Consider the following 21,009-nt stretch of genomic DNA (forward strand, 5'->3'; position numbering starts at 1 on the left):
GCTGAGTTCTTTATCTCTTCATTTCATGTTCTAGGGTTTCAGGATTGTTGATTCTCTGTTTGGCTTAGTTTTTCGGATCTTTGTTGTGGAGGGACGGTTTGGTGCTTCTGCCTAGACTGCCATCTTGCCAGAGTCTCTGGGCACAGGGACTCTTGACAGTAAGATTTATCACAACAACTGACTTAAGATAAAAAGAGAGAAGAAAAACCCCACCAATATCAGAAATTAAATAGGAAACATCACTACAGATTCTGCAGCCAAAAAAAACATAATAGAGGAATATTATTAACAACTTTATGCTCTTATATTCAAAACCTTAGAAGAAATAAACCAAGTCCTTTAAAACAACAACCAATATTAACTAGAAAATCTGAATAGCTCTACAACCATTAAGTAAATTGAATTTATAATTAACAAGCTCTCAAAATATGTATTTTCACTAGAAAATTTTACTGAACACTTAAAGAAGAATTAGTACAAATGTTACACACTCTCCAAGAAACTAGAAAAGAAGAAAATACTTCTCAATTACTTTATGAGTTCAGTATTACCTAGAGTCAAACCCAGACCAAAGATAATAGGAAAAAAAATTACAACATAATATATCTCATGAAATCAAATGCTAACATCAACAAATTATCAGCAAACTGAACCCAGCAATGCATAAAAATAATTATACACCATGACTAACTGAGATGTATTCCAGGCATGCAAGGTTGTTTCAATATTAGAAAATAAATCAGTGTAATGCACCATATAATCAGGGTAAGGTAGAAATCATTACATTATATCAAAAGATACAGAAAAAAGCATTTGATAAAATCCAACATCATTTGTGACAAAAACTCTCAGCAAGTTAGGAATAAAGAGAATTGTCTCAACTTCATCCAAAGTATCTAACAACATACAGCTGCTGTTATGCTCAATGGTGAAAGACTGAATGGCTTACCCCTAAGATCAGGAACCAAACAAGGATAACAATATCATCAATCTTACTTCACATAATACTGAAAGTTCTAACCACTGCAATATGGCAAGAATAAATAAATGAAAGAGAAAGACATACTGATTGGAAAGGAAGAAATAAAACTGTCCCTATTTCCATATGGCATAATTTTCTATATAGAAAATACCAAGGAATCTATAGAAAAAAAAATAAACTATTAAGTGATTTCAGCAAGACAGCAAGATACAAAGTCATTAAGCAACAATCAATTTAATTTCTATTTATTGACAATAAACATGCAAAAACTGATACTAAAAGTTTGCTATCCTTTGCAAACAACTGCTCAAAATTAAACGATGTAAAATTAAAGGGTATATACACAGAACATGTACTAGATCTCTATGTTGAAAATTCCAAAATGCTGATGAAAGATATCAAAGACAATCTAAATAAATGTAGAATCATGCCATGTCTACATTGGAAGACTCAATATAGTAAAGATGTGAGTTGTCTCAAAATTAATTTATAGGTAGAATACAATTCCTATCAAAATCTCAGCAAATTATTTTGTAGATATAGACAAGCTTATTCTAAAATACATATGGAAAGGCACAAGACCAAGAATAACTAGCATTATCCTGAATTAAAGATAAATAATTAAAGTGGGAAGAATCAATCTATCCAAAATTCAATAGTCAAAAAAAAATTAATAAAAAAATCTAACTAAAAAATGGTCAATATACACATTCATTTTTTCAAAATAGATATGCTGATAGCAAATAATCACATAAAAAGATGTTCAACATCATTAGCCATTATGGGAATTCAAAATGAAACCACAATGAGATATCACTACACATCTATAAGAATGGATAAAATAAAAAATAATGACAACCTCAAATGCTGGCAAGGATGTAGAGATATGGGATCATTCATATAGTACTTGTAGGAATGGAAAATGGTTCAGCCACTTTGGAAAAAAGTTTGGCAGTGTCATAAAAGCTAAGCATAGAACTTCCATATGACACAACAATTGGCTGGGCATTTATCCTAGAGGAATAAAAACTTATTCACACAGAATCTTCCACACAAATGATTATAGCAACTTTATTTGAAATAGCCAAAAGGACCTTCACTCTCAGAGGCATTCAACAAGTGAATGGCTAAACAAATTGTGTATATATATATATTGTGGGAAAAGACTGAGGAAGGTACAAACTACTGATGCACTCAGAGCAACCATTATAGTAACTCCCTTCTTTGCCTGTTGATTCAGAGGTATGAGGGGCCTAAAGTGGCTCTCAGGCAGTTTTAACTTCTAGTTCAATGGAAACATTATGGTGTTTCCTGGTAGGAGCATTCCTCCTTTTGGAACTAAGATCACTAGACCAGCAAAGCATAAAGCCACAGGAACAGGAGGCAAAGATTTTGTGAATGGATCACTGAGAGTAATAGTGAGTGGTGTCACTCCCATTTCCACCCATTGATTTCCTGGAGCCATGAATCCTGGCCATGAGAGTAACAGCACCATATATCAGACACTGATGAAGCGCATATTCATCCTGCTGGAGAAAATTGCCCAAACCCTACAAGATATTACCACCTAGGTGGCAATGTAAAGAATTCTTTGAAAGACCATTACACCATTCTCTCAAGCAAGCTGCTTCAGGGTGATGAAAAACATGGTAAGACCAGTAAATTCCATGAGCATAAGTCTGTTACCACACTTCATTTGTTGTAAAGTGAGTTCCTTAATTGAGAGCAATACAGTGTGGACTACCACATCAGTGGATAAGGCATCCATAGATGGTAGTTTTGACAAATGTATTGCATGCAGTAAAGGTAAGTCTGTATCCACAGTAAGTGTTTATTCCAGTAAAAAGAAAACACTATCCCTTTTTTGATGGAAAGAGTCCAATGTAATCAACATGCCACCATGTAGCTGGCTGATCACCCCAGGGAATGTTGCTGTATCAGTGGCTCACCTTTGGAGAAATTCAGGGCCTATGGGAAGTGTCAGATTCTCCTGCTGTGGAGAGGGAGATATGAGTCTTATGGGAAATTGGGATTGAGAACACACTCTGCTGGTGGGGTGAAGATAGGCCTTATGTCCAAGCCAGTTTCTAGCCAAGAAACATCCAAGTTCAGATATCAGATAACTCAGACTGCTTGTCTCCAAAATATGTTATATCCAATAAAACTACCACTTAAAAGATGAAGGTAAAATATTAATCATTCTGAAAAGTCATCTGAAAATTTCTATTTAGCAGAGCTGAATGACTGAATTGTTTTTAATCCAGCTATTCCATACTCTCTTACACATACCAGAGAATTTTCTGGGATATATATTTGCATAAGGGACCATGTAACATTTGTTTATTGAATATGTTTGTCATAGCTGAGAGTTGGAGAGAACCTGTTTTCACCTGTAGGAAAATGAATAAAATATTGCAGATTCACTGCTCTTAAATCCCATGTAATTAGAAACCACATACAAGATGTACCTAAAGCAAAAGATAGTTATTGAAACATAGTTTTACTAATCAAAACCAGGAAACAGAACAATGTACATAGCACACTATTATTTATATTTATTTGATATTTTAGACAACAAGAAACATTATATAGCAATGTTTATAGAAATGTCATTATCTAAGGGCATACATCAAATAGATCAGAATATGTGCCAATTGTGGAGTTTATGGATCATTGGCTGTATCTAGGAAATGTGGTTTAAAGAGAGAAATAAAATATATTCACCGAATTATATATATAATTTTTCATACACAGATTTTGATAATTTGTCATCAACTGAGGAGTATGAAAAATTCAGCCCTATGGAACTGTCATCCAATCAATCAATCAATTAATTAAAAAATCCAAATTTGTTTTTAACTGGGTGAAAATTCCAATTATATATTTTTAACTTCCAAAAGAAAAAAAAAATCATTAGGAGGAACTAATTGTGACTTTTTAAAAACTGAATCATCAGTAAGAAAATCTTTACTTTTTTTAAATAAAAGATATCCACACTTAAATTAAGAGTAATCGGACTTTATTAGATCAGTTATTAGAATATTAACTGGCAAGTGATGTTGAAATGGAACTACTGCTTGATAATTTTGTTTTCTTAAAGTTACTAGTTTTATAAACAGTGCTCAGATAATGTTAGTTTTGTACCTGTTAAATTACATGTGTCTGACAGTAATAGGTTTTTTTAGTAATATTATCCAGAGGAGCCCTGGTGGCACAGTGGTTAAGCACTCGGCTGCTAACTGAAAGGTTGACAGTTCAAACCCACCAGCTGCTCTGCAGGAGAAAGATGTAGCAGTCTGCTTTCGTAAAGATTTACAACCTTGGAAGCCTTATGGAAAGTTCTACTCTGTCCTACAGGGTTACTATGAGTCAGGTTTGCTTTTGGAATGTTATCCAAATTACCCTATCTCTCCTTCAGTTTCTCATCTAACTATTAAGAAAATAAAAAGGAGATGGTGTAATGAGAATGTCTTTGGATTCAATAATCAAAAACCCAAACCAAACCCATTGCCATCAAGTTGATTCAGACTCATAGTGAAACTTTTTTAACAATTGAATATTTATTGCTAAAAATTATTACTCCAAAGTATTTTATTAATTTTTTTCATCAATGCGGTGATTTAAATTTTTCATGCTAACAGTATACACCCTTTCCTCACTTATAGACATGGTTAGATTCCAAAGACCAGGACATTAAGTGAAATTGGCATTATGCAAAAATGGAGGATGACCACATCAGATCACAAAATGGAGGATGACTACATCATTACATAACTGCCAAAGTACATCATTACATAATAGTCAAATCACCGAAAGTCATGGTCCAGCCAAGTTGATACATAACCTTAACCATCAAAGCTAGCATTTCTCTCACCTCACACCTCAGTGTTCATTTCTGCCGGATGTACATTGTTAATGTGCACAATAGTTGGATAGTAGATTTTTTTACTATTGTTGTAAATATGAAATATCAGGTAACGAGATATTCAATAAGTGAGGAGAGGGTGTATAAATCTTTTCTATAAAGTGTAAGTCAGAAGATACTTTTAGATCTTTAGTTTTGATTTGTTGTTTTGTTTTCACTTTTTTCTCTTTCTCCTCGTCTTCCCCCTCCCTCCCTTCCTCTCTTCCTCCCACCTCTTCCTTCTGCTTCCTCTTTGTCTTCTTCCTCTTGTCCTTTCGTTCTTCTTTTTCCTGCTACTCCTTCCCTCTTTCCCTCTCTCTTTCATGCCCTTCCTTCTTCTTCTTTCTCTTTTTTCTTTTTATAAAGGTAAATAAATCAAGGCTTAAACCCATTGATGTCAAGTCAATTCTGACTCATAGTGACCCTATAGAACAGAGTAGAACTGCCCCATATGGTTTCCAAGGCTATAATATTTAGGGAAGCAGACTGCCACATCTTTCTCCTGTGGAGGGGCTGGTGGGTTCAAACTAATGGTCTTTAGTTTACAGCTGAGAGCTTAACCACTGTGGCACCAGGGCTCTTTAAACATATCATATAGATGAGATATTAGCTGCTTGAAATATTTCTGGAATTTTCCTATTTTCATATTTTTATGAATTATTTGGTTTTTTCATAGTAACTTTTTAAAAAATAGGTAAAAAAAACAATAAATCAAGTTTTAAATCAGGCTCTCATTTATGATAATTCATCATAATTTTAAATTAGGCATCTGATTTTCTAGTGTGACCAAAATACTTTGCTACATTTTTTTTAGTACTAGAAATTAAGCTGAAGATACTAGAGTTACATTAAAGTACTAGTTAGGTGAGTAACCCTTGGGGCTTGAAATAATGTGCCCATAGTATATGATGTATATAAAGCTTTGGACAACCAATCTATAGTGATAGCAAAACTGTCTATTAAAAAGTACATTATCTGTAATAATAAAATGGCTCATCAAACTACTAGCATACCATTAATATGCATTATTAAAGCATGACATTAATAACTTGAAAACAGCTGGTCTAAAAATAGACATAAAGAAAATATGAATTATTATTATGTATTATAAATTCTGCCCCAAAATTATTAATGGGAAAAGTAAAATTTTAACATTCTCTTTGAAAGGATTTATTGAAGACTAAAACTAGATATTGTGTAGATTTATTTATAAACATTAGACAACTCTGAATTTTGAAAAACTTGTAGTATATGAACTTGACAAAAAAATAAAAATAGGTATTAGTTGAGCTTTGAAGCGTATGGATCACTTAAACTACTCATCAATCTATTGTCACAGTGAAACACTGTACAATATATATCATTTGCGTAATTTTCCCTATTGTGTGAATCCTAAAGGTAAGTTATATTTTAAGGAGAGAGTCAGTGTTGTTGGGTTTTTTGCTTGCTGAAAGTTATATGAAAGATGAATATCAAAGTTTTTATTCATCTCACTTATTTATTTGTTTTCTTTGTAAAGTTTGCCTTTATGATTGGCAAGATAAAATGCAATACCAGGAAATATGTAGAAAGAAAATTAGAAAATGTCCTTTCGTTTTATTGAGACAAAATAGCATTTACCGATTTTGGCTATACTAGTAATCTATTTTAAATTTGCTAATTCTTATTATATATCTGTATGCTAAAAGCTAGTTGGGATAAGTCATTTTAAAGAGACAAATATGTTCAAGTAACAATGAGCCAATATAAATGAGTGAATATTAAACCATGGAAAGAAAATACAGGCTTGAAAAATTCTTGGAAGCTTGAAACTTGAGTTTGGCTCTCTTTCTTTCACTGTGAAATTCATAATTGCTCTGCCATCCAGAACTCTGTGGATGTCCATCCTTCTGAGGTATAGCTGTCACGGGACATTGTCTTTGCTAAAGCTCTGGGGTGAATATTGACCAAAAAACAAAAACAAAAAAACAAACCAGTTGTCATCAAATCTATTTCAACTCCTAGCAACCCAGAGGACAGAGTAGAACTGCCCCATAGGGTTTCCAAAGCAGTAATCTTTATGGATACAGATTGCCACATCTTTCTCCCTTGGAGCAGCTGGTTGGTTCAAATCACTGAACTTTCGGTTAGCAGCTGAGCCCTTAACCACTGCACAACCAGGCTCCTTAGGATGAATAATGGATGCAACATATCCAAGAGAGATATTGGCCCTCTGAGATCCATTGACTTGTATATGAAATGGCAAACCAATGAGGCCAGGAGGAATGTGAATAAGTGGTTGGCCCTCCCAAACCCTGAGGCCTGAAGAGTGAGGAGACAGGTACAGGCTTCTCCTCGTGCCTTAGTGGGTGAATAGCATTCTGCTTGCTGCTGCACTCTATCCCACAAGGGTAGAGAATGCTTTTAGCGCCATCTCTTCACAGTTAGGTGCTGCAGCAAACAGATCTGAAAAACAAAACATGGTAATGTATTAAAATAATAACAAAAATCTTAAGGGTTCTGGGTAATAAGAGAAGAAGAACAGTTAAAAATTATATAGGGCAGGGAAAACAGAGCTTTTGGACTTAACAGGTAGTACTTGAATGACAAAGAAAAAATAAATTAATAGACTCAAGTGCAGCAGACACACATGAAAAGCACTTATTTTTGAACTAAAAAACATAAAAATTATGATTTCCCAAATGAACGATTTAGTAAATGAATTGACGAGGACATAATCTCTGTTGAGATCAGAATTTCTCTCTAAAGTATCAAGTGGAAAGAAACATCACAAATCACAGGAGAAAAATAATTTGATAAGTCAGGGAAAAAAAAACACAATACAAAAATATGGAAATGATATGAGAGTCAATTCACAGAGGAGCAAACAAAACAGTTAATAAGCATATGAAAAGATACTCAAACTAATTAGTAGTTAAAAATGCAAATTAAAGTAACATTGACCAACCATTTTATACCCATAAGACACACTATTTAAAAAATAAGATAATATCTATTACAGATGAGGAAAAAGAAAAAAAAATATATCTTTTATATAACTAGTGGCTATTTAAATAGTTATATCAATTATAAAAACAAAACAGTGACATATATTCAAAAATAAAAATATATATGGACTCTGAGCCAAAAATCCTACTACTGAGAATCTATCTCATAAAAATTAATCTCATAGAAATAATACATACATATATCTATAAAGTTATACATTGTAGCATTCTTCAGAAAAGCAAAGAATAAAACAATAAAATGAAACAACATGAAGATGCCTCAATCTGTGAATATTTTAGTGATTTATGACACATAACAGGAAATACTGTACAGCTAAGAAAAAAATATTAATTGGACCTATATCACTGGACTTGAAAATATTTCCATGAGGAATGAAAGTCTAAATAACATAAATTGACTTTATGAAACAAAAAGTGAATAAGCTATTCATAAATGCCTATGAGAATCTTAACAATTACAAATATTTAATGAGTGCTTAACATGAATTAAGAATTTTATTAGTTTATTTATATTAATTTATTTAATCCTTAAAAAATTCCATAGTGTATTTGAGCAAACTGAATGAAATTAAGATTTAGTAACTTACCCAATATTACTTATCTGGTAAGGGGTAGAACAAGACTAAAAACTTACCCAGCAATATGTTTCCATAAGTCATATCAAGCTATACTGAAATTCATCTTCACCATTTCATATACCTATATATGGTATATGTTTGTGAGTGAGAATGTGCTTATATTTTGTATAATTACATGAACTTTGGAAAAGAGATTTTTAGAGCCGAATCAAGAGGTCTACATTGAATAAAAAATAACTAAATAAATTAGTAGCAAACGGAATCCAATATCATATTAACAAAAGAAATAATCATAAAGTTGTATATCAGGAAACATAGCTATTTCAATATTAGGAAAATCATTAATAGAATGTGTAATATCAATAGAGCTAAGAAATCCATTAATTAAATTTGTCATATTAAGACAGCTATATAAAAATCTCAAATAATTTCCATAAATGTAGAAGTCACTTGGCAAAATGTAATACAATTGTATTAACAAAAAAGAAACAAACAAATAAAAGGGGGAGTGTGGATATACAAGTACATCATAAGTAAATATAGCATAATTAAATGTATATTTAATTCAAAAACCTAATGAAATAAAAAGGACAAAGAAAAAATATCGTCCCATTGCTGTCGAGTTGATTCCTACTCATAGGGATCCTACAGGACAGAGTAGAACTGTCCTATAGAGTTTCCAAAGAGCAGCTGGGGGATTTGAACTGCCGACTTTTTGGTTAGCAGCAAAGCTCTTAGTCACTGTGCCACCAGCTCTCCATTTAATAGGTAAAGTAGCGGGTTATAAATTGAACCTGGAAAATTAACAGCCTGAATGTATACAAAAAGAGATAGAAGATATACAAAAAGCTAAGAAAACTTTTACAAGAAAAGTTAATTGTAGACCAATATGCTTTATGAACATAGACATGAAATCTTAACAAAATACTTGCACATTAAATTAAATTATAAAAATAATAATGTAGCTTTATCAAGAGGTTTTATTTTTAGGGCTACAGGCTTCTTTAACATTTGAAACTCAGTCAATGTTTTTCACCATATTAACAGAATAAATGAAAAAAAATTAGATAATCACAACAGATGCAGGAAAAAAAAATTGACGATACAGTAATCTCAGCAAAATAGGAATACCGAGGCACTTCCTAAATCTGATAAAGGAACCTGTGAAAAACCTATACTAATATCCCATTTAATAGTAAAAGATTTATTTCTTTCACACCAAGATCAGAGAAACGTCAAGGATATCCATTCTCACCATGCATCTTATTTTCAGATCTTTTCTACTTTAGGCATTTAAAGCCATAAATTCCTTTTGAGCACTGCTTTAGCTGCATCCCATGCATTTTGATATGTTGTGTTTTTCATTTTCATTCCATTCAAAATACTTACAAATTTCCTTTGTGATTTCTTCATTGACCAATCATGAGTTATTTAGAAATGTATTGTTTAAACTCCACATATTTGTGAATTTCACAAATTTCCTTCTGTTGTTCATTTGAAATATGATTCAAATGGTGGTAACAGAACTTGTGTTAGCATGGGTTGAATCTTTTTAAATTAGTTGAGGCTTGTTTTTTGACAGAACATATATTGTCTATTCTGGAGGATGTTCTATGGGCACTGGAGAAGAATGTGTTTCTGCTATTGTTGGATGAAGTGTTCTGTAGATGTCTGTTAGGACTAGTTGGTTTATAGCGTTTTTTAAGCCTTCTGTTTCCTTGATGATTTTCTACCTAGTTATTTTAATCAATTATTGAGGGTGCAGTATTGAAGTCTCCATCTATTATTAATGAATTGTCTAGTTCTTTCTTCAATCTGTCAGGTTTTGCTTTATATATTGTGTGATTCTGTTGTGAGGTATATAAATGTTTATATTTGCTCTATCTTTATGATGAATTGAAGCTGTCATAATTATAAAAGGCCCCTCTTTGCCTCTAGTAAATTTTTTTCCCTTAAAGTCTATTTTCTCTGTATTAGTACAACCACTCCAACACTCTTATGGTTACTATTTGCTTCACTAGGGTTGGTGTCACCCAGTGCCGTAACTCGTGGTGTCTTGCCCCCCTCCCCATGGACCTCCTCCAGTACCAGACCATACAGAATCCTTAGTAATGTTTAATATTAATTTTAACCATAGAATAATATGTGATATAGTTATAAATTGCTTAAATGTAATATTTCTTAGAGTATATGAATTCTAACAATTGTTTTGTAAAATCTTTCTACATTGAACTACAATATTATTAATAACTGAGCAGAAGCCTTTTTTGATTTTTCTCCTTTTCTGTTAATTATTACTTAGTTCTCAAGAAAGTTACTGATCTAGGTTCACAAGTATTAATTACAATATTGTAGCTAAAACACCAGAAAATTTGATAAAATTGACAACTATAAAAACAGCAGCAGCAATGAAAACAACAGTGCATGCTTGTAGTGCATGTAGACAAAACCACATGATTTGAAGCATCGCTGTAATTGGGTAATAATGACAATTCTAAACAGAGTACATTAGAACATTCAAAAAGTGAATTAGCATGAAAGTGTAGCCGTGTAGGTATACTGATACATGTAAGCTAGGCTTATGAAAAATGTTTTTGTTGTTATGATTAACTACTGGGTATTTTTATAAAAAATAATAAATTTCCACTGAAACACTGCACAAAAAATTTATAGACAGTTATTTTTGTGTCACCCCCTCTGACAGTGTCAGTCAGTATAGTCTGCATCCCCAGCACCCCACTAGTATCTTTTTTTATCCTTTTACTCACAACTATTTGTGTTTTGAGTCAAAGTAGATTATAGACAGCATATAACTGCATCTTTTTTTTTTTAAATTCAGTCTCACAATCTGCATTTGATAGGAGTCTTCAATCCATTTGCATTTAATATTATTAATATGGTGGGATTTACATCTGCCATTACATTTTTTTTCTTTAAATCTCATGAGTTATTTGATCCTCCTTTACTGCTTTATTTTGTGTAAGTAGATATTTTCTAGGGTACCAGTTTGTTTCCTTTATTGACTTTTTAAACACATTTTTGAGTTTTGTTTCAGTGGTTGCTTCAGGGATTACAAAATGAATGTTATTTATCAGAATCTACTTCAGAATAACACTAACTTAATTTCATGTCTCCATTCTCTGCACTTGTTTGTGCTATCATTATCATATGCATTTTCTATACGTGTTAAAGTTCAATAATAAAGATAACTATTACTTTATGCAATCTTATGTCTTTCAAAGAAGTTAAGAGAACAAAGGGGAAAATCATATTTACCTAATCTTCCATATATATCTACATGCTATATGCTATATGTTTCTGGTATTCTTCATTTATGCCTATGGATTTTTAGTTATGGTATGGAGACATTTCCTTGATCCAAAATAGTTTTTGCATCAGATTTTTTGGTATCATTGTTAAAAGTTGTGTGTTAGAGATAATATATCACAGCAACTCTGGATTCTGTCCCACCTCCCCATTTTGGTGGTAGTTGTTGTAGCTTTATTATTATTATTATTTGTATAATGATTTGCCTGGAATATGTATGTGGAGCATATTTCTCTTGTAGTTGGCAAATTCTAGTGTTTCTGATTAGATTTTTTTTTTTTTTTTTAAATCCCTGCCTTTATTTTTAAATTTGTTTTTTTAGGAGTCACTCTTGGGTCACCATAGCTTTATGGTCTGCCTATGTTTATTCAGAGGTTGTCCTTAAACACCTTGAACAAATAAGGCTTCCATCTTTAGCTGATGAATCTGTGTGTATTTTTAGAATGTTTCAAAGTTCAGGCAGTTTACAAGTCTGTTCAGTTTACTTTCACAGCCCTCACATTCATTCAGGGCAGAGTAGCTTATAGGGCACTTTCCAATGACTTCTGAGTGGGCACAGCCTTGCATATGCACACAGCCTTTCAGACTACCTGGGATAAGTGGGATCTTAGCTAAACTCTCTTTGGCTATCTCATTCCCTAGATCTCTTTGTTAAATTTAAGGCTTGTTTACCATTTTGTTGCTTGCCACAGTTTGTGTCATGACCTCAGGCAAGCTGCAGTGTTAACCTTTCCCTCTTTGTCACTGAGATCACTACTGTTCTCACTAACACTTCTGGACATGTAATATTCATGTTTTGTTTCAGGTAAAGTCAACCATCTTCAGCAAGGAGTCATAGCTACCATCCCCCAGGGCCTTCCTTGCCCTGCTCTCAGAGCAGGAGAGGAGTGAAAATATAATCAGTTTATGGCTAAAATGTCACAGCCTCCCACTGCTCTTACCAAAATTAAGTAGCTTTTCTGGAATATTTGTGTCTGTGTGTGTATGTGCTAGCATGACTTTGGTCAATTTTCAGAGTTTTAAGTGATTGTTTTTGACAATTTGTCAAGTTTTATGGATCCTTTTTGGTAAGAGGATTTGCCAAGTTTCTCAGCCTTCCATTAGCCCTGCTGGCAAGCCCTTTTGATACTATGTAAATGGGTCAGAGCAACACACTCAAGTGTGGTATCTGTTGCTTCGAACACCCAAATAAGCCCACCAACTGGGGCTTTATAGCTCTTTTATGGTGATAGGAAGTACTGATTTAGCAACTTATCCTTCACTGTGTAGAGGATATCTCAACATTTCATACTACTTGACACCTAGAAATTTCACTGACATGGCAAATCACTGATTTTAATGATAGTGGAAGGGTTGATCTCTCATTCTCTGACAGATAAGTCTTCAGCAATATGTTTTCAATATAGTGGACCAGCATGGTATTCTGTGAAACATCCAAATGATCAAAATCTCTGAGGACTATATATTATGGCAAAGAGCGAACGTGTTGACACAACCCTGTAGCAAGATAGGGAAGGTAAAACTGCTGTTTCTACCAGATTAAAGTGAATCGCTTCTGGTGTGATGTGCAACCTGGTACACAGAAAAAAAAAAAAAAAATTTGTCAGTTCAGTAGATGTGCCTCAGGTGCATGGAACTGTATTGATTTGCTTAAAGAAATATTCCATATCTAGAACAGGAGTTACAGTTGGAATCACTATCCATTATTTAAGTTTAAATAATTTTCATTCTCCTGTATCTATATACTTTCTTCACAGGTCAAGCAGAAATTAAATGGACATGTGAAAAGAATATGTATGTGGAGCACCACTTATATGTGATATCACATGTTCTTTACTATTCTAGCAAGAGAAAACTTTGGTCCTTCTTATTGTAGTAGATTTATTTCACAGATTAGTAAATCAATGTGGAAATTCTGCCATTTATCAAATATTTTTATTACATTTAGTCAAGCACAGGCTGGGTCTAAAGACATACTGGGTCCAATATAAAATAAATTCAGGTCAAAATTTATCTCATGACCTTTACTAACCATCACTTTGACTGGAATATCACAGTGCTGTCTCCGAAACTCTGGACTTATTTTTTTCTGCGCATAGAAAAATATCTCAGATTTTGAGGGAGATTTGGCGGAAATTTTACAATATTAAATATTTTTGAGAGTATTTCAAAACTTTGCCCATATTGTACCCAGCCATCCTTCAATCTAGGAGCTATGAGTCTGTGACATGGCTAAAGTATGGGTCTGGCCATTAAAAACAATGAATTTCCATTTTAGTGACTCAATTAATGTTTCCATCAAACATGTCTAATGCTTTGAAAGCTGCCCAACTATTCTCTAGAAACATAAAAATCAATTAGCTACTGTCAAATACCTCTGAAGTCAAAACCTCCATATTGGCATGTCATCTCCATTACAGTAATTGAGTGTACCATATCTCTGAAGATAAGTGCTGCCGCTTGGCCTCTGATATTCCAGGATACCATAAATTCCATTGAAATTAGTGACCAGATGTCAATCTTGTTGTTTCCTTGCATCATTCTTGGCCTACTTAGTTCAGTCTCCATAGACCATCATAAGAATGCTGATAACTACCACAATATTAACATTCAAGGAAAGATACGCTCTTCCTCAAGAAATACAGCTTATATTTATTTAGGAAAACAGCTACTTCAGGATCAAATATGAGCAGTTGTATTTTGTGGCTCTCAGTAGTTTGTACAAAAACAATTTTAATCTAGATGCAGACATAGATACGTTACTTCTTTTTTTTTTTTAATAGCTGTGAATAAGATCTGTGAGAAAAGTAAAGCCAAAACAGATTTTTAAACAAGATTGGCATTTTTAGATTTTGTTGGCTTTTCTCCATAATTTTGGTATGTTTCAATATCTCTATTAGTTTATTATGAGGTAAATTATCAATTTTATTTTTTATATAAATAATTCATTTTCTTCCATAAAATTTATAGCTTTATGGTAATTCTTATTATTGATTAGGGCTTTTATTGTTATAGTTAACATGCAGTCCCCTAAGCAGGAGCAGAAACTTACCCCAGATAGCTGTGAAAAAGGAGAGGACATATATCCCACTGAATAGCAATACAATAAACAAATGGTGATAAAATCTAAGAATATATATATTGATGTATAATAATGTATACTTTTATTATTTAACCACACAAATGATTTTGTGCTTATATTCTTTTGTCATTAATCACTATTGTTCCTAAGGAAAAATTGTTTAAAGTACTAGCTCTTTTTCTATTAAGATTATTTGCAACAAACTATGATCGTCTGAAATCATGCTGTTCATGCATATATGAAAATATATTAAATTTTTATAATATAATAAATATATCATACCTAAAAAAATACATATTTTATATACTTTCAAACATTACTCTTTGATGTAGCTATTGGAAATAAGGAAGTTTGGCTAAGAAGATGATTTAGTCTGTTATATGGTAGAAAATGTGTTTATGAAGTCTATCATTATCTATTACTAACTCATATACATATATATATATAATAAGTGTCAATATATCTGTTGATAAGTCCACGTTACTTGTCAATGTATGTAACTTCATATATTACTAATTCATTAATTTCTGTTTATTTTTCTAGGGGAATAAATGCCTAGCTACAAATTACTATCATGAGAGCTGGCAATCATTCAGTGACTTGCTACTTATAGAAATTTTATGGAAGCAATCATAAGATTCACATATATAAAAAGAGGAAAATATGTATGTGTATGCATAGAGGCAGAAGCAACGCTGAAAGTTGTTGTTGTTAGGTGCCATTGAATTGGCTTCAACTCACAGCCACACAGAACGAAACGCTGCCTGGTCTTGTGCCATCCTCACAGTCATTGCTATGTTTGAGTCCATTGTTGCAACCACTGTGTCAATCCATATCTTTGAAGGTCTTCCTCTTTTTTGCTGACCATCTACTTGACCAAGCATAACGTCCTTCTCCAGGGACTGGTCCCTTCTGATAAGAAGTCCGAAGTAAATAAGACAAAGTCTCACCATTCTTGCTTTTAAGGAGCAACGACACCAATAAGAACCAATGGTTTCTCCTGTGGGAGGGCTTTGCCAAAAACTTTTAAAGCAAGTTTGTGATTCTAAGCTGGAACAGTCCTCCTCTTAGGGAGATAGTCATTATTTAAATATGCTGTATCGTCAACAGTTTTCAAAAATTCCTCACTGTTATATCTTCCTCAGGATTCCTTGGGTGATACAAAGGATTAAGCACTCGTCTACTAGTCTAAAGGTTGGCAGTTCAAACCCACCAACTGTCACCTCGGAAGACAGGCCTGGTGATCTGCTTCTGAAAGATCACAGCCTTGAAAACCCTATGGATATTGTTGATGTGTTGTGAGATTGTTAACCGTTGTTATAGGGCAACATTTGTAGTAACTGTTTAATGAGAAACTACTTTGTTCTGTTAAGTCTTCATCTTAAGTGAGAATAACAGCACAATTCGAAGAGTGTAGTAAATGTCACTGAACTGTGCATGTAGAAATTTTTGAAATGGTGTATCTTTGGCTATGTGTATTTTCACCAAAAAAAAAAAAGGTTGAGAAGTTAGAGGGTTGATATGTTGTGGGGTTGTTAACCAATGTCACAAAACAACATGTGTACTTCTGTTTCATGAGAAACTATTTGTTCTGTGAGCCTTCATCTGAAGTACAATAAAATAAATAAATAAATAAAAATTAAAAAACCCTATGGAGCTGTTCCTCTGCAAGTATGGGTTCTCCATAAGTCAGAATCAACTCAATGGCAACTAACAACAACATATCTCTATTTTTTTAATAGCAACACTCCTTGAAAAAAGTTATCTCTATTAGCTACATCCATATCCTCACATCCTAATTTCTCTGGACCTATTTCAATTAGACTTTTGTCTCCATCATTCCATAGAATCAGCTCTTGTCACCAATGATCTCCATGTCTCTAAATCTATAGGTGAATATTTATTTATTTTTCATTTTACTTAAGTTCACTGCAGCATTTGATCTGCTTTTTAACACACTTCTGTGACACTGTATATTTATTGGTTTCTTCTTATCTCACTGCAACTTTATTCCAGTCTCCTTTGCTGGATCCTTCTTTTCACAGTCTTTAGCTGCGAGATTACACTTGGCTCAGTCACTGCACCAATTCTTTTCTCTAAACACTTTATTTTGCTAGATTATACTATTTAGTCCCAAGGCTTTAAATATAATCAAGAAAATAATTACCTTCAAATTTTTATCTCCCACCTGAGACCCTTTCCTGAACTTCAGATACTTCTTTATAATTAGAGGGATTACTTAACAACTCCACTGAACACATAATAAACATCTCAACCTCAAACAGATCTATCTCAATAAAAGTCTCCACAGTTAACACCTAGGTGTAATTCTTAATTTTTTTCTTTCACATTTCATATTGAATCCATCAGCAATCCCTGACAGTTTGTCAGTTCTACCTTCTAGGCATACCCTGAATACATCTCTTCTGATACCATTGTAATAAAAGATGACATCATTAGATGCTTGTTCCACTGCAGTCAACTCGGAATTGTTTGTTCTGATTCAATTTTTCTCTTACATCTATTGTTCAAGTAATCCCCACTTTGATCTTTTGAAGTGTAATTTATATCATGGTCCTCCCTGCTTAAGAACATAATGCAGTAGCTTTCTATCACACAAAAAATAAAATTCAGAGGTTCCGCAAAATGGCGCTGAAGGCAGAAGCACCATGCCGTCCATCCACAGCAAAGATCCAAAAAACTAAGCCGAACAGAGACTACAACAATCCTGAAACCCTAAAACATCAAATGAAGAGATAAAGAACTCAGCCAAGCACCAAATGGAGTGAGAAAACTGACAGAGAACAGAGAGCGAGGAGAGATTCATGCAGAGGTCCCCTACCAGCTAATGCAGTGCGGATCCACCATCTTGGACTCCTATCAGAGACCAGCAAACGGGGGTATGAGAAAGCAGCCTCATGGAACATCCAGCAGGAAACAAAACAACCAGTAATTTGGGATATACGCTTGCCCACTCCTCACACTTCTTGACCCCGACTCGGCCTCCTCTGCTTCCCGCAGCCACAATCTCTTGTCCGGGAAACACCGGCAGCTTGGATTCCACACACCAGAACAGGCTGGCTCTCTGAGTGCCATTTGTTGGCTGCTGGTGTTGCTTTATTCCACTTCTTTTGATTTCTTCCTTACCTCTCACCACCTCCCCCTCCTTTCGTTCAAATACCTGGCTCCGTGCGCCATCTTTGCGTCTTCCTGAGGGGCTGCAGAGCTCCGGTAATCTGTGATATATGATTTCCCACTCCCTACCCTTCTTCACCCACACTCAGCCCCCTCCGCTTCCCGCAGACACAGTCTCTTGTCCGAGAAACACCAGCCTGCACTAGCTGGCTTTCTGAGTGCCATTTGTTGGTTGCTAGTGTTCCTTTTTTTTCTGCTTCTTTTGATTTCTTCCTTATCTCTCTCCACTTCCCCCTCCTTTTGCTCAAATACCTGGCTCTGTGCGCCACCTTTTCTTCTTCCTGAGGGGCTGTGGAGCTCCATTCTAGTGTGGAGCTGCTGCCCGGTCTGGGCTGCTGTGCTGGTGGGATCCTGGGGCTTTTCTTTGTTTCTTTGTTTTAAATTGTTTGTTTGTTTTCTTTTCCTTTTCTTGAGTTGGGAGCCCTTTCTGGCCAGGCGGTGCTGCATGGCAAGGAGACTTCCCACTCAGTTTGCACCGACATGCAGAGGGAACCCTGAGGGCATTTCTTTTTCTGTTGTTTTTTTTTTTTTCTGTTTTTTTGGGGGGCCTTTCTGTTTTCGTTTTTTTTTTAATTTGTTTTGTTTTCTTTTCCCTCTTTTTCTCTTTTAGACTTTCTTCATTGCTTAGTTTCTTGTTTGTCTATAGCTTCCTTCTCTTTCTGTTCCCAGAATATCTGACGTATACCTCTATGCCATCTGGCCAGGCTGTACTGCAACACCTGAGAGTGACTTCCCCAAACCACATAGCGGCACCGGTGGGATCCCTGGGAACTTTGCAGTTCTTCAACCTTTCTAATTTTTATTTATTCATTCTTTTCTTTTCTTCCTCTTCCTCTTCTTGTTTTTCTCCATTTCATAGTCTGTCATCTCTCCACTCCAAAGGCAAGCTCCCCTAGCATTCTTTTTTGTTTGTTTGTAGGTTTCTGGCTCCTGTGCCTCTCTCTTCTCTCCCATATCCATCTTAGCTCCACAAATAACAATCTCCCTGCTGATACTGCTGACCTGCACCTTGTGTTTGACGTCACACCATCAAGCTGCACACGCACGGCCTACTGGAACCTTTCCTGCACTGATTACTGACCCACTCTGGTGGCTGTAGTAAGTGCCACTAACAACCCGTCCCAGTAACTTCTCTTCAGCTAGACCTGCCCTGCCATACTATATCTGACTGACTAACCCTGCTAATTGGAGAAGCAGGTGAAAAGAATTGTGCCTACAGATGAGCAAACAACAAAGAACACACAGTCCGCCTGCTCAGACATGGTCAAATTTTTTAAAAAAGGGGATGAAACAAACAAATCTACAGTCAATAAATGAGAAAAATAACTACTGAATGCCCCGAAGACAGCAGAAAATATCAAAACATTTACAAAAACAGGACAGGATGGTTCCAGTAGGCGTCCAAAATAAAATACCAGATGACTGTCCAGTGGAAGAAAATGCACTAGAACTACCTGATAAGGAATTCAAATCTCTAATACTCGGAATCCTCCAAGAGCTGATACAAAAAGCTGCCAAATATAAGGAAAAAATAGACAAATTCACGGAAAATAAAGACAAAAATTGGAAGAATTCAGGAAAATAATGAAGGAACAAAATGCCAAAATAAATTCACAACTAGAAATTATACAAAGACAACAATTAGAAATACAAAACATAAACAACAAGATTTTAGAAATAGACAGTGTCATAGAAGGGGTGAGAAGCAGATTTGAAACAGTGGAAGACAAGATCAGTGGAACTGAAGACAAACACCTGGATACAAAATTGTTTGAGGAAAACTCAGTAAAAAGAACAAAGAAAAAAGAAGAGACCCTGAGAGTTATGTGGGAATACAATCAAAAGCAAAAATTTGTAAGTGATTGGAACAAAAGGACAGAGGGAGAAAACAAAAAACACAGAGAAGATCATGGACGAACTGCTGACAGAAAACGTCCCCAATATCATGAAAGATGAAAACCTGGCCATCCAAAAAGCTCAACGAAACCCATATAGGAGAGACTCCAAAAGAAAATCACCAAGACTTATCATAATCAGACTCGCCAAAACCAAAGACAAACAAAGAATCCTGAGAGCAGCTTGTGAAAAACAAGAAGTCACATACTTAGGAGAAACAATAACACTAAGCTCAGATTATTCGGCAGAAACAACGCAGGCAAGAAGGCAATGGGATGACATATATAAAATCTTGAAAGAAAAAATAATAACATAAAAGTCAAACCAAAATTACGAGAATTATTAAAGGGAGTTCTTTGATCTGAGGACAAACAGCTTCAGCTCACAGGCAGAAGCTAGGATGCAGAATCGTACCAGTCAGATACCAATCTCGGAAATGAACTCTCAAAGACTATCTAAAACCAAAAGAAATACAACAGGGAATCAGAGCAGTTAATCAGTAAATGACAATAACATCAAAACAATAAAAGAGGGAATAAACAGCATAGGTATAGAAACTTCTAATGGAGAGGAAGGCAAGGCGATACCAAGTAATGGTAGACTGCTTCAAAATTAGAAAGATAAGGGTAAAATTCATGGTAACCACAAAGAATGTTAGCAAACATACTAATAAAAAAAAGAGGAAAAACATAAAGTCTCAGCACAAACAAACCCTACAAAAACAACAGAAATGAAAAAAAGTCCACAAACAAAAGTACCTCAGCACAAGAGAGAAAGAAGAACAAAGAAAACGTCAGCACCACAAAAAAAAGCACTACAAAATGACAGCAACAAAACTCACATCTATCAATAAGTACACTACATGTAGATGGACTCAATGCACACATAAAGAGATGGAGAGTGACAGATTGGATAAGAAAACACGATCCATCAATATGCTATCTACAAGAGGCACACCTTAGAAACAAACATGTGAATTTATTAAAAGTCAAATGTTGGAAAAAAATATATCAAGCTAACAACTACCAAAAAAGAGC

The sequence above is a fragment of the Trichechus manatus genome, unplaced genomic scaffold (genome assembly GCF_000243295.1).
Source record: "Trichechus manatus latirostris isolate Lorelei unplaced genomic scaffold, TriManLat1.0 scaffold00129, whole genome shotgun sequence".
In the NCBI taxonomy this organism is placed as follows: domain Eukaryota; kingdom Metazoa; phylum Chordata; class Mammalia; order Sirenia; family Trichechidae; genus Trichechus; species Trichechus manatus.